Source organism: Chlamydotis macqueenii, chromosome 9 (assembly GCF_036417535.1).
Source record: "Chlamydotis macqueenii isolate bChlMac1 chromosome 9, bChlMac1.mat, whole genome shotgun sequence".
Taxonomy (NCBI): domain Eukaryota; kingdom Metazoa; phylum Chordata; class Aves; order Otidiformes; family Otididae; genus Chlamydotis; species Chlamydotis macqueenii.
The window spans coordinates 25,083,020-25,098,464 of NC_141564.1; positions in this window are offsets into that span (position 1 = coordinate 25,083,020).

The following is a 15,445-nucleotide window of genomic DNA, read 5'->3' on the forward strand; positions in this document are numbered from 1 at the left end:
AGATACAGAAGGAAAACACAGCATACTTTATAACAAAGCTTTACCAACTTGTCCAATCTCTACCCGTTCCCCTCAAAATGGAGGGGAAGCAAAAGTGTTGTCAGTTATGGATGTGCAGATCACACCTCATGGCCATCTTTCTTGTCTTCTTCCAAGGAAGATCAAAGATATAAGACAAATCCCAGACCTCACACAGAAGAAAATTCTTTCATCAACAGCTTTTCTGCCAGCTATGTAGGCTAGAAGATGATGGAGAGGATTAGCTGGGACCAAGTGCAAGCACTATGGGATTTGGACCTTGAAGTAATCAGCTCTCATGGAAAGATAAATGAGTGAAGATCACCTGCCCCCTTCCTCAGTGGGGTTGATTTGGTCACCTCTTGGTTGTAGAGAAATAAGGAAAGAGTTGACTGTCCTGTTTACAGCCTCCCAAAGCAAATTCAAAGCTAGACCCTTCAAAGAGCAGATGATGTGCTGTTATGCCTGTTGTGTCCGTGGAAAGTCATGGCTTTAGATGCAGTTCAGAAGCACTCAGACAGAGCAAGGAGGGAAACTGGAGTCCTGTCAGCAGCCTGAATGCAAGCAGGTAAATCAGCACACGCCCCAGAATTTGCAGCGTTTAAGTTTTTGTTACTAGAGTTGTCACAAACAGCATCTTTTTTAAAACTCAAAGAAATAAAACTTTAACTGAATTTATTTGCCCAGTTCTTCACTATTATACATTTACTTCACCGACACACACACCTATAACCTCATGCTGTTTGTCCTGTAGAAACTATAGCAATTTAAGCTGCCATTTAACTTAAAATACTGTGTTTTTCGCCTTCCTTCTCCTCACCCCACCTTCTCTCCCTATCTCAAATTATTCCAAGCCAAATACTTTCAAACTGAAGTTTTTTCCATTTTATTATTCAGTTTGTATGACTGAAACAAATGAATTCCCTTTGATTTGTTTGGGTTTTTGAGTGTGTGGATACATTTAATGCTTTGTATTGCAGGCACTGTTTAATTTTGTAAATAATGTTCTGTGATTACTCAGTGTTGTTGTCTTGCAAATAAAACTAAATGGCAAACTTACTATTGGAGAATGATTTACATACTTTTTCTCATAGGAACTGAACTTAAAGATGGCAGAAATGTTTTATTACAGGAGCAAAAGTTCTCTATTACTTCTATATATTCCATATTTTTTGTGAAATGTGGCATGATGTATAACGTGTCCTGCAGAAAGTGGCACATCCTAGACTCAACTTGGCTTCATAAGATTCAGCTAGGAACAATACCAAGTAACAGATGCTTCTTTTTCTGATTATCCTGGGAAGTTTGTCTTCTGGATGAATGTTTAGCACATAAAATTTGGCTTGTTTGTCCTTTTGCATCTTAACTGCAATCTCTGTGGGTTGTCTACTATAAGAACGTCCAGCCAAGGACAAAAAGAATCTAGATTAGACAGTGCTGTGTAGCAAAAACAACTGAGGCGTTCTTCTGAAGTCATTAACAAAGCAGCATATTTTGAAGATATTTCTCAACCAGCATAAAACACCTCACTGGCTAACAGGCAAGGAGAAAGAACAGGGTACCCTCTTCACACTACCCTCAGCCAGATCCTCAAATTCCTGTGCCATCAACCCACAAGGTCTAGAGATATCTACTCACCATCCAGATCCAGACTGGTTTTTCCCCAAGGAATTTAGTCAATTTTTTTTTCTCCAGAGAGCACATTAGATTGTAAGGCTATTGACAAAAAGCTGCTGACAGTCAATCTGCACTTTCTCAGCAAAACAAAGGTTGATAACCCCATTACTTATTTCAGGAATTTAATGACACAAATTGAGTTACTGGACGCAACACATTGAGGCCAAAGAGACATTCGCTCCAGAATGTGGAAATTTTTATTTCCCCAGAAAGGGGCATCAGGAGCACAGCTGGCAAAGCTGAACAAGATCCTGCAATAGGATGCCCCAGGTTGGCCCTGAAGCTGTTGGAAGCATCTGTGAGGATTCCCAGGCTGGTCTTGGTTTGCAAGCACCTACATTGTATCACCAGCTTTCACATTTTCCAGGCAGAGAAGATGCCAGTGCATTAGGTAGATCCCAAGGTACACAACATACAACCACAATTTACTATTAGGTCACCAATGATATCACAGAATCACAGAATGGTTATGGTTGGAAGTAACCTGCAAAAGTCATTTAAGTCCAACCCCCCTGCATCAGCAGGGACATCTTTGACTAGATAAGGTTGCTCAGAGCCTCAATATTGTGATAGGTTCCAAGCTTTGCCCCAAGCTTTCCCACTCTTCTCTCCCCCACGACATTTGTTGGGGGGAGTTTTGGGGCTTCTATTGTCACACACAAGTCAAGAGAAAACCAGTGTTAATCTATGCAAGATAAGCACAGGAGCAGGAAACTCGCTGCAGTTGTAACACATACCTCTTAATAGGACTGTGATTATTAGGAGCTGCTCTGATCCCTTTGCTCCTCACCCATTTCCAGTCATCATGGGATAATCATCAGTTCAAGCTCTCTCACCCGTAACCCTAACAAGGGACTCTATTCCAGCACAAGTGGCCAAGCGTTACCCATTTTACAGGCTTCACAGTGCTCCCTAAGGGTGACTGAATAATTTGTTTCGAATAATCTGCAGGAATAAACTTACCATTTTTTAATGTATAATTAAGCAGGGAATCATCCCCTCTTCTAAACTTACTCTGCTGACAACTTTCTTCTGGGTGGTAAATGCAAGTCCTTATAGCTGCCAGCACCATGGCTACTTAAAAAGTTAATCCATTCCTCTTTGAAGGTTAAGAAAACACTCAGGAAAACAAGATATAAGGGCTTAGGTAAAGTGGGAGGTTCCAAATCACTGGAGCTCTGCTTATTACAGAACTCTGCTGCTTCAGTAGCAGCAAAACGCTGCACATGAATTTCCCTCGGAGAGACTGTCCTGACCTCCATCCACCTTCTCTAATGATGATGGCTCTTTTCTAAGTGGGAGGTGTTCTCCGTACTACTGTTTGATGTTAAGTCTTTGTGAAAGCAATTTTTTCAATATTAGAATAAAGTCTTACCACAGCACTAGGACAGGGGGAGAGGACCTTGGCATGAGGGAGGGACAGGAACACTCATGTGGGTAAAGGTGTCACTGTAGAGATGACCAATCTGTTTAATACGACATAAAGCAAAGATCTAGGAGTGCTAGATCCATGATTTATGACCTACCTATATTAACTGCTCAGCAGCCCTTGGCACTTTCCTTCCTGACGGTAGGCACATGCACCCCTCACTGCTTTCCTGAAGTCTATCAGCAGATGCCCACTCCATGGGCACCACAGTGCGCCAGGTGACTGGACAATATCAGAGACTCTTGTCAATAACTTTGCAATTAAGTTAAGCAAGACAGCATAGACATGAATTCAAGTTCTGCCATTAGATACAGTTTCTTCTAATAGATAAAAAAAATTGATTTTATTTGAAAGACTTCTAAATTTGAGTGTCATTTATCTTCAGCTGCCCCTTTGATTACTGAAGACTAGGTAGGTAATTTCCCATGTCCTGATGTGTCTAAATATAGAATAATCTAGAGAAAAGTTTAAGATCCACTCAGGAACAGTAATTCATAAGAGTTACAGATTTCAAAGACAGAAGTCGTGGTGGAAGAGATGAAATAAAGGGTCACTCGTGTGGAGTTAGTCTGAATTCTTAACAAACTAGTCTCCCTCTGCAGAACTCAATTCAATCTGTTATCTCTCTTTTTTGAGAGGTCCTATTTTTTGGAACACCCTCCAAGTTAGAGCTTAAAATTAGCAAGACACTTAGCTGCAGACTGGCGATAACTCTATCATTTCTTGCAAAACAAAAACTCTGAGCATGCCAAGAAGCATATAGAGATGAGGGTACACTTGTTTCCCTTGGATATGAATTATGCAGAAACTAAACTTCACTCCACACTGATATAAGTGTCTGAAGACAAATGCTTCTTCATACATAACAGTAGTATCATGTCAGACAGGAAGAAAAGGGCTGACCATGTCAAGGAAATTCAAGCTCCCAGCTCCCTAGCAGGTCCCATACCTTCAGAAACAAATACACTTATTCAATTTCAAGAGAACAGATCCAAGTACTCAAGCACGTGGAAGAACTCACACCAAGAAAATACATTAGACATAATTACTCCTGGTTCTGTACCCTCAGTAGTGCCTCCTACAGCAGTCATTGCATCAAAATCCATATATAGCCCATGAGCATTTCTAAACTAGTAACTGCCACCTTAGCATAAAATGCAAATAAAATAATTTAATTAACAAATTTTTTTAGACCACAGTACAACCATACAGAAAGCATGACTTAAAGAGCCATTTCCTGATTCAACCCCAGATTTCTTAACTAATCATTTTAAAAAAAAAAAAAAAAAAAACACCACCAAACTAACATGTCAGATGCATAGCCATGACCTCAGCTTGCCAAAACATTTTTGTATCAAGAGCTACTCCGGAAAAACAAAGAAAGAATTAGTACTTCCTAGTGAGCACCATTCTGCAACTCATTCACTGAACTGTATTCAATTTAAAAATTGGTTTTCCTTTCTCCCTGTATGTTAACACAGAGAAACCCAGAGACTACGTAGCGCTTATATATATATATATATGAACTATAACTCTACGTACAAGATATAAAGAGACTAAATATCTATATAGAATTGCATATTCTCTTTTTCAAAGGCTGAATGAGAAGATAATCAACTATAAACATGTTTACTTCTGTTCAAACTCATAAGTTTAAAAGTTAAAAAAAACAACTTTGTAATCCAGGTTACAGCTCTTAAATGTCAGCAGACCTGAGAGCAAGCCTACCTTTGGTCTTCGGCAGCTGCCCATGTTTACAGCAGCTGTTTACTCCACATAAACACAGAAGTAGAGTTCCTGCCAGATGTGGGTTTGAACCTACCAGGAGGTTAGATGGCAGTAGATGCTGATCTCCAAGGGATGAATCAACTTGCCATTCCTGCTACTTATAATTGAAAGGCACTGCCGGAACAGTGTTAATTGTACTTCTCCCAGCTATTACAGCTTCCTTCTAAGTGCCATTCTCAAGATTTAGAGAAATCTGCCCTCACCTGCTAATCAAATTTTCTACACAAAACTACCAAGTTATTTATTCTGAATTACCCTGGAAAGTTACGTGAAGGGACCATTCCATTATTTATATTTACACTCTCTTGTAAGTAATTTTTTTTACTAGCTTGACTGATAACAATAAAAGAGTCACATGTTCCTTTTCATATTACCAAAATATACTGAAATTATATGAACTAATAATAATTTTGTTTTCTTAGTCTCAGAATTAGACATGCCTGAGAATAAAGAGCCAAACTCCACTGTCTTTGTAGCCAACCAGAACAGTGGAACCAAGCCCCCAAGTTAACACTACTGGTGACTTGGCTGAGATAATTACCTTTTCTCATGCAGCTGAGATGCTCGAATCTGCCAAAGTGCTCTGGGTGCCCAGATCCCATTCATTTCAGCACACAATGATTTCCAAATCCTAGTTTGGACTGAACTGTAAGGCAGCTTTGAAAAAATCTCTTAAATTGTATTTGAAGAGCTGTTCCCTCTGTTCCTGAGAAAAGCACAGATGGTGAGAACAGGAGTACATTTGGCCGCTCACCTCACCCTGACCCAAGCATGGTGCGGGGTGGGAGATCTTTGCAGATGCCTAAGTCACTTCTTTCCCTACTCTTCTCCAATGCTTTTTTTCCTGAGAAAAAGGAGCCATCATCCCCAGCTGCAATTACAAAGGTGATAGCCCACATACAAACTGTGAAAGGGCAGGAGAGCATTCACACTTGATAGAGTTACTTAGAAAAGAGTCTTATCTACCTTTAAAACTCAGAAAACAATTAATTGAAGTGACTAACCTCATACACAGACTAAATGTCCCCTTGAATGCGTGACTGTGGAAGAGGTTTCACTTTAACGCAGCGAGCCGTCCTTCAGGAACCAGCTCTGGACAGAGATTCACTTTGGTAATTTCAGATGGGACAGGACACGGACAGAGATAGATACAACCTCTCACCTACCTACAGCATTCACCCACCTGCTTGTTCAGAAGTGTTCTTGTATAAAGTTGGCGTAACAATTAGCCAGACCCGAGAGCACTTGTTCTTGTAGTGGGAACGCATATTTCGTGTCTGCTATTAATGAGCTCTTGGAAAATTTCCCATAAGATTTCTTTGGGCAGGGATACAAGATCTGTTATATCCATAAAACACAATAGCTTGCAGCTGTGTTAACATACTTAGAAGCACATTAATGACACTATATTATTAAGCAAGTTCAAAGAAAGAGCAAACCATTACAAAACCCACCCCAGACCCAACTGGATTTTCAGTCTCCTAACAAAAGCCCAGCTCTCTGCTGTTTGGCAGCATTGTTCAGGACATTTCTCAATCTCCCTGCTCTTTCCCACAGCCCCCCAGCAACGAAGCAGCCTGATAACATTTATCTCTCTACATCTCTCCACTAATTCCTCCTTAACAGAGGTCGCTAAGAGTTGCCAAGAGGTCACTGTTTAAGTGCAATTGCTGCTCTCTTTATGCAAAAGTTATTTCTAGACCCTAGATAATCTCATAGTGGATGGTAGTGACTATTTTCCCTCCACAGTTTACCTTAGTAATCTCAACATAAAAGGAAAAATACGCATTTCTACAGTATGGACTACAAACCACTCAAAGCTTGAACTATTTTTCAAAACACAGCAGCATTGCCTGCATTTTCCATCAGTATTTTTTTTTTTTTTGAGGTAGGTACCACTACCACTCCAGTTTCACAGCTAAGTCCCAGAGCCTGTTAAATCTTGCTCAGTGTAGAGTCCATGCCCTGCAGCATTACACTGAAAATAGCCATGGAGAAGGAGTTGGAGCTGCTGGACAAAACAAGGGGTAGCCAAAAGGCAAGAGAGACAATCGCCAATGGGGATGTGATGAGTGGACACATGATCTTGGGAAAAAACAGGGAGGTACAAGGGGCAACACGCAGGGGCCACAGATTGAAACCAATTGATAAAGGGAAAAAAAAAATATATATATTCTTAACAGGGAAGTGAGTAAGACCTGTCTAGATGAGATGCAGACAGTGAGATAATGAGCTCAGATATCACTCAGAATATACAAACTGCATCTGTCCCTGAGGAAGCACAGACACCAGCAGGACCAACAGCCCTTTTGGAGATCCCCTATTTTTCACTGTCAGCAGAAACCCTGGGGCATGTCCCATAGGAGCGATCCTGTACCATAGGAGGGTTTTGTCAGTTTCAAATAGTGACACTAAGCACCAAGAAGTTCTGACTCAAGCACACACAACCTTACTTTTACTGGAATTATCTGAATATGAAGGAAAGTCACGTCAAGTAATCAAGCAAGCTAATCCCCTGGAAATGACTAACCATAAAACTCTATGTGGGAAGTGGGATGTCCCATCAGCTTCACTGGTATCTGCAAATAAAAAAAAATCTCTTCTGCTTATAGTCAAAGAAGAAATTCATTGCCAGATGGTCATCCTGAGTGCTATGGTTTGTCTCCATATATAATGAAAAATATATAAACCTTCTGTTGCACAGTAGAGGAGAGAGGCTTCAACACCTGTTTCAGATTATTATTGTACTATAAACATTCTTGGAAATTGGAAAGCCCTGTGTTTTAAGAAAGTGAGAAGGGCCATTGCCAGCTAAACTGAATGGAGTAGGCTTGGGTCCAGCAAGCAGTGAAAGAGAATTATGTGTATAGCCGCTGGCATACAGCTGATAAGAAAACTGAGTGGGCATAAAGTTAAAACCTAACATTGCAGAAATCCTATCATTTTAGGAAGAAAATACATAAATTAGCTGTGCAAAAACATGTTTCTTAATGTACTTCCAATGTTTTCTTTTCAGGCTTGTCATCTTTGGAATCCCTTCACAGCAAAATGGATCATTTGAAACGTCCAAATTAAGAGAAACATTAGGCAGGTTTGCCAAAAAAATGTTCATCTGCTATCTAGCAAAGACTGATTGAATTTTATCTTACTCTAAGGGATGCAAGTTGTTGCTATTTCAATACTTCTTCTAAACCCATTCCAAAGATGGATCCAAGTTCATGTATCCAATGAAGTTGTCAGTGTCTTTTGCCAATTCCTTCCAGAAAATATCTGCCTCCGCAATGCTCTCAGAGAGATGCTGACAAAATACCTTGTGGCTGCATGTCCAAGGGTTAATCCAGAAAGAAATACGCCAACGGTAAGAGGCTACAACAAGTAGATGTTGTCCCAGTGCCCCTACACACAGGTCAAATTTGGGGAAACGCAAAGTTTTCTGTCTCAGAGGTATACATCAGTCAACATGACTTTCTGCTTCTATGCCATGTGATGGCAAGTACTGGCATAATTATCAAACAAATCAAAAAGCAGAATGTCTTTTAAATCAGTCTAATTTCATAACTTGGACCGATAGAACAGCTCTACTGAAGCTGTTGACACAGCCTTTTGCATTCACAACCGCTACACAGATGGCTTAATTAGATGTGAAAGAATACAAAAAATTAGGGAACATTTTATTAAGCAAATATAATAAATTTATGATTTGTGCTCCCAGCTGCTGCAGTTTTTTTATGCAGGCACCAGTATGTCACCTTTCAACAAGGGGAACCGCTTACACAAAATATATCCGGACCGTAACTAGGTCTCCTTTACACTGCTTTGCATGCTCAATACTGGTATCGCTACTGTTGTATAATACATGCTATTAAATCTGTGTCACAGCAAACTAGAACAGCAAAATCAATTAAATGCTAGGTTTTTGTGTAGACTTATTACCCAAAAGGAGCATCCCCCAGGCAAAGCACGGGCCAGGTAACAGCAGGATGGCCGGGTGAAAAAGAGCAAGCCATGCATGAGGAGCCATGGCTGCAGATGTTCCCAACTCACTAGAGAGGCTGTTGAGTCCATCACTCACTGAGGACATCATTCCACCAGCAGCTCCTGAACTTTTTAGGTTTTTTTTGTCACCTCCACTGCCAGTATACAACGAATAACTGCTTAAGAACCCGAGTCATTTTTGTCCGGACTAGCTATAATTTCCATCTCTAGGAGAGATTTTGCATTACAATACATGTATGTTGCATATTTTATTGGATTTCTGTTCATTTTAATATTTCTATTACTACACAAGCCATCTAACAAGCCCTCATACAGCTCTACGAAGAGCAACTCAACAGCTCTTACTTTCCAGTTATAGTTCAACCCAGGAACACAGAGTAAAGTGAAAGCAAACAGAGCAAAAAGGTGTGAGGTTTTTTACTTTTTCCTCCCCCACATTACAAAAGGATTTGGGTATAGCTTTCTCACAATCTAGAGAGGAGAGCTCCTCAAGACCTACATCAACACAGCTCCATCGACTTTGTTGCACTTTTAACTTGAGCTAGGATAAGTAGTAGTCAGTTATTCATAAATGGTTTACAGTGTTCGGGTAAAAAAAAAAAATTATTTGAAGACACCCAAATGCTATCCTGGTTGATACATCTTATTATTGTACTTGAACTAAAAAGAAAGACTTAAAACTGGCTGACTTTTCTCTGGCTGAACAAAATTCAACCAACAAGCCTTATTCTAAATAGAAGCAGAAGTGCCACATGCTTTTCAGATTCGTCTTTCAAAGCCAGACACTGAATTACAAAACTAACACCCACTTCTTCCCTGTTTAAGATTATGTACATGCTCAATTTTTTTTTTTTTTTAGTATAATGTAAAAGTTATATAAGCGTGCCTTTCAGTTGTACAGAATCTTTAATTAGAGTTTCAAAACTATTTAAACATAACTATCTGGTCTGGGCACAGAAATTATTTTGGAGGGTAATCCTGTTTATCCTTCCCAGAATGTCAATGAAAATTATGTAGAGTGTTTTTATAAGATAAATTTACTTTATATACTTTTATTTTACATGTTATGACACCTGCTCAAATGTTTAGCTCACCATACCCCTGAGTAACCCCACATCAGTGCATGTCACCAAGGGTGAATGCGACTGTGACCAGTAACCAAGTAGGAGAGACCTTGAGAGAAGAGGCACCGTGCCTGGTACATAACAAACTCAGTCACAAAAATACTTGGCAGGACACTTCCAAAGCCAAAAGCAGTACTTAAGACTTACGCTTTTTGCAACAAGACTCCATAACTTTGTCTATTTGCCCTCAAGACAAGGGCAGTAAAAGACTAGGCCATTCAACAAAATGAAGGGAATCAAAAAACTGGAGGATTCAGCATCTGCTCTCCTGTACACATAGATGCACAAACATGTAACGGTTGGTCTGCTTCAGATCTGATTATCACAAAAATGGAATTGTGGAGAGTGCAGCATTAGTCTGAGTTGAACTCAAAACTGACACTTCCCAAATTCCCTTCCTCTACACAGATTGCTATTTGTTTCTACAGAAATAAAAGCCTGAAGGAGAAATTTGACATTGCTTAATGTATTGATTAGGACCATAGATCATAATGAAACAACAACATATGGCATTACATTGCCAATCCTCGCTCCGCTGCTCTCCTTAAAGCACCAAAGCAAGCTGAGCATCTGACCCGATACAGTGCTTTATATGCACTGGGAATTGATACATATAGGTCAACGGAATTCGTTTTATCTACACGAGTTAAATCTCCAAGAATACAAGAATCTGAAAATCATTTTTACACTATCAGTTTAGTAGTTCCTAAAAGTAGAAACAAAAACAAAAAAGTACAAATCAAACCTCCTGTGGGGAAAAAAAAAAAAGGACCTTTACAAGATATATATATATATTTATTTTTTTTTTCAAAAAATTGCTTAAAATCTGAAGATGGCGTGAAGTTTCGCTGAGGCTCCTATCACACACTGTGCTCAAGCACTGTGGGACATCAAGTCACCATTTCAAATGCTGCCACAAAGCCTGGAGGGTAAAATAGACCCTTACTGAATCCCAGGTACTAACTCATCCTGTGGAACCAGAGACAGCGCTGGGGCTTGGTGGGATGTCCAGCGAGAAGGTTTGACTGCCAACTTTGTTTTTGCCAGCTCTACTTGAGGCCACCGACATTAAGCAGGACAAAACCATCTCCTACAACACAAAACTGCAACTACTGGGCTAAATTCGCCAGCCTATTTTTCTAGTCTTTTAAACATTCCTGGCTTTCTACTTTATTAAAAAAAAAAAATAATCTGAAAGACCTACTTTTTCAGCAGTAACATCAATATTTTATATTCTCCCTTTTGCTGTAAAGATACCAGGCTGATTTATACATTGTTTAAAAAAAAGTACTGAACCCGTCATATTATGCAATATAAAATACCACCTTTGTCTCCAAGGGAACATCACATTTTAATCCAAAGCTACAAAGCCAGAGAAACGGTCTGTGACTCAAACCTCCAGCAAAACCCGCAGTGAACAAAGCGTTAAGACAAAGGAAACTCTCGCATTCCTTAAAAACAAGCTCGCTTTGCCACACAGCATTCCCAGAAGGACTTCAGAAAATTATTATTTTATTTCTCTGACATATTTGGCACATCAGAGTGACAATGCATGTTTAGTAGTGTCCTAAATTGTCACAAATTATCTGTTTTAAGTGGCTGAATAAAGAGCCATTAAAAACGTGGTTGCATAGCAATGCTGATCATCAGCAACTCTCAGCCCAGCAATCCAGCTCTGCAAGAAGTTTTTATTCTATCTGCTTTTCATTCCTTTATCATCCATTTGTAGACTGACCCACTTAGGGGTAATAATGTCAGGTTCCTGATTTTTTTTTTTTGTACATATATATAGTTTTTGGGAAGTAAAATTTAACATTGTCAAGAAAGTAGGTGTGCATTTAAAATGTTTCTTTGCATACCCACTCTGCATTTTCACAGTTTCACAGGCACATTAGGGACTGGCGCACACATGACCAAGTTAGACAAAAGCCAGCTGTAGGCACCAAAGACCTGTTGTTATATGGCCAAGACTCCTCCACTCGAGGAAGCTGTAAAAGTGTACATTTAATCACGCAGTGAGAGGAGAGGATTGCCATGGGCTTTTCCCAAGGAATCCTCCATTAACATCACTGGAAAGTTCTGAGCTTATGCTGGCTTAAGCTTTTTGCTCTGCCACGATGTACACCTAAGTCCCATCTAATTTTGCAATCTTGTCTGCTTCAATATATTTTGTAAAACACACTAAAACAGAGTATAGCAGCATAACATAAAAATATAAAAACCTAGAATTAATTAACCTTGTAATAGACTGAGTCATTGCATAGTAACACTGACCATCATCTCCGAGTACTTGCTTTTTTTTTTTTTTTTAATTTTAAGCAAGTAGTCTGAACTAACAACCATCCAACAAAATTATTACCCTACCTCCATTTTACCTGATCTACACAAAATAAGATTAGGGCAGTAACACAGCTGCATTTGTATTTAGGCTCAAGAAGGCATTTGAGTCCCTCCAAGGTCAAACACACCTTTAAGTTATTTCTGAAATAGGGCCAAACTCCCTGGATTTAAAAAGGAAAAATGGTAACAAGCAAGATACTGTAGAGGTTAATCGTGGATTCCTAAATCACATCATACGCGGTGGGGGGGAAACCACTGCATCTCATACCTGCATTGTCTTATGACATTTTGGGCTGAGAACCATTCACATTCAGTCTATGACACCCATTGGATTTTAACTACTCAAGAATTTTTCCATCAGCAAAACAAGGTAATCCCACCTCCCACAGACTGCCTAACTTCATCCCATTCCACAGTACCAATGCTGCGCAATAAATGCTCTGGATGATATCACACAGCCTCAGCCAAACTCAGGATTCCCAGTGCTCTGGATATATGACTGGTGGCAGCGCTATTGCCATGTGGTTTGTTCCTCTGCTGTCCACACACCACCAATTTTGGCGTTTCCTGCATCCAACACACTCTCAAGTAAAGGCCTGATAGCAGCCTTTAAACACCTAAAAGGTTCCTGCAATAAAGGAGGAAGGAGAGTTTTCTTCACATCCATTGGAAACAGTACAAGAGTAACAAGCTTACACAGAAGCTGAAAATATTTAACTACTATATAGTGGTTTTTTTTTTTCTGCCCTGGAGGACACCTGATCAGTGAAACAGATTATTTAGGTATCTCCATCAGGAGAAGTTTTTATGAACATGTTAGGCAAACATTTGCCAGGCAGGCAAACAGATTAGAAATATATATATATATATATATATATATATATATCTCAGGTGTAGGAAAGTTCAGCAAAAGGGGACTTTCTTTGGGGGCAAAAGCTCAACTCTAGATTTTCCCACATCCTTGATTCAGCACCTTCTATGTTGTCAGTATTTTAGTCAAAAGTCATAGAGGCCAAGAGACCTTCCCTACCCTACAGAACAAAGTCAACGGCAGAAATAATATTGCAATCTCAGGAGTTTGGAACTGAGTTTGGCAGCTGAAGGGTTGACTGGTGCCTCATGCTCTCCTTGGAGCAAGGCAGGGACACACCCGTTCAATCCCCCTCAGCAGCACAAAGAACTTCCACTTCTTTCTTAAGGAACAGAGGATTTTCCCTCCTGGCCTTGCCAGTGCTTTCTCCTTCTACAACTGAACTCTACATGATATTTTATACGTTATGTTTTTATACATGTTTTATCTCTCATTCTTTTTAAGTTTTATTTAATAGCAAACAGCTTGTCTCCTTAACAGTAAAGAGCAAAGTGACAGAAAACAAATTAGTTTCTAAATTTAAAACTGTGTTAACGTTGCCAAGGCAACAGAAGACCTACCATTACGTAAAGCAAATAATACCTACTTGTAAGAACAGAACAAAAACTAATTCTGGGAAGAGTCGGTCTTAGAATTTAACTACACTAAAACAATAAACTAATAATTTTAAAACACATTAGCAGAACAAGGCTAGAATTGGTTGCATTTGGGAAAGTGAAACATTCCCAGGCTATCCTCACAAAATGGCTTCTGAGTGACAAGCAATGAAATCTGTATTTGCCACATTACCAGAGGTTTATACATATCCCTGACAGACGCAGTAGGCAAAAATAATTTTCAGATGCAAACAAATCACATCTTGGAGCCCAAATGCTACAAATGAATTGTTCAACTCCCAGCACTGTAGAGGCACACAGCAACGGTGAACCCTTCCAGGGGTTCTTTATAAACTTTTTCTCTTCAATTTAGCTCAAATGAAAAATTGTGAAGACTACAGTTTTTCCCTGAAAGCAGTTCCATTTGTTCCTGAAAGTGCATTCAATTACAAAGCAAGTCCTGAGCAAAGACCCCCTCAGTCAGCTGGGCAGCTCTGCAGCAGCAAAAGATGGATCCAGACAAAGGATCCACATCTCGCGTCCAACCCACACCACATGCCAGGGAAACTGCCACAGTGAGGGACACCCCAGGTGATCCCACAGCCCTATTTTATTCCAAACACTTTATACAAAGAGTATGAGCCCTGCCTTGGGCAATAAGATGTTGGTACTCATCACCCAGCACCTCAGCAAAAGTGTCCCTCAAACCCATATGGAACTGCCTGTGTAAAAACATTTACAGAAAGGTGGGAAATTAAAAAGAAAAAAAAAAATGGTATCTACAATCAACTGCCAAATTTCAAAGTAATAGGCACTTCTTGCTGGCCTTCTACAAAAGGAAAGACAACATTACTGAAGATATTAAGAACTCCATGTTCTAAAAAAAAAAAAAAATCAAGTTTAAAGTAGGACCTGAAAATAGGTATTACATACAGTGTATTTTGGATGGTCATTAATTCACCTGGGTATTTTAGTGGTCTGTAAATAACATGGCTGAAACCAAAAGTGTTCTCTATCAAAATTTGTACAAGGGAAAAAAAAGTCTGGACTGTGGCTTTCTCCACTACTACAATTCATGACACAAATTATTGTTTAAGGGGCTTCAACCCTATGCCTGCTTAAGAACACAAAAATCCTGTGGTGTAACATCTGTTGACCCCCTCAGTATTTTCTATGTGTTGGGCTCCAGTAGCCCCCAAAACTGAAGCAGAGAGACTCTATGTAACCATACAACACACCCCCAAAAAAATCCTGTTTCTCCGTTCTCAATGTTTCTTTCATCAAGGATGTCTCAACATCTGCAAATCCTTAATTCTCCTTCCCTAAATCAGTGTAGGGACCATTCCAAAGACCCGATAAACAAACTAAGCCTTCCAAAGGTGTAGTGTGCATGTGTTGTCCAGCAGGATAGAGATCTCTGCTGCCTGTCCCAGTATTTATATTGTTTCCCATCGGAAAAGTTAAAGGCCAAAGGGTTTCTAAAAGATTTCAAGTCCTCTGCTTCTGCGGCTCAGAGATGAGTACGGACAAGACTCAAAGCAGATTTCAGCTGCAGACTGTACGGGACTGGCAAGCTGGTAACAAACTTCTAATTGGATTTGTCTCT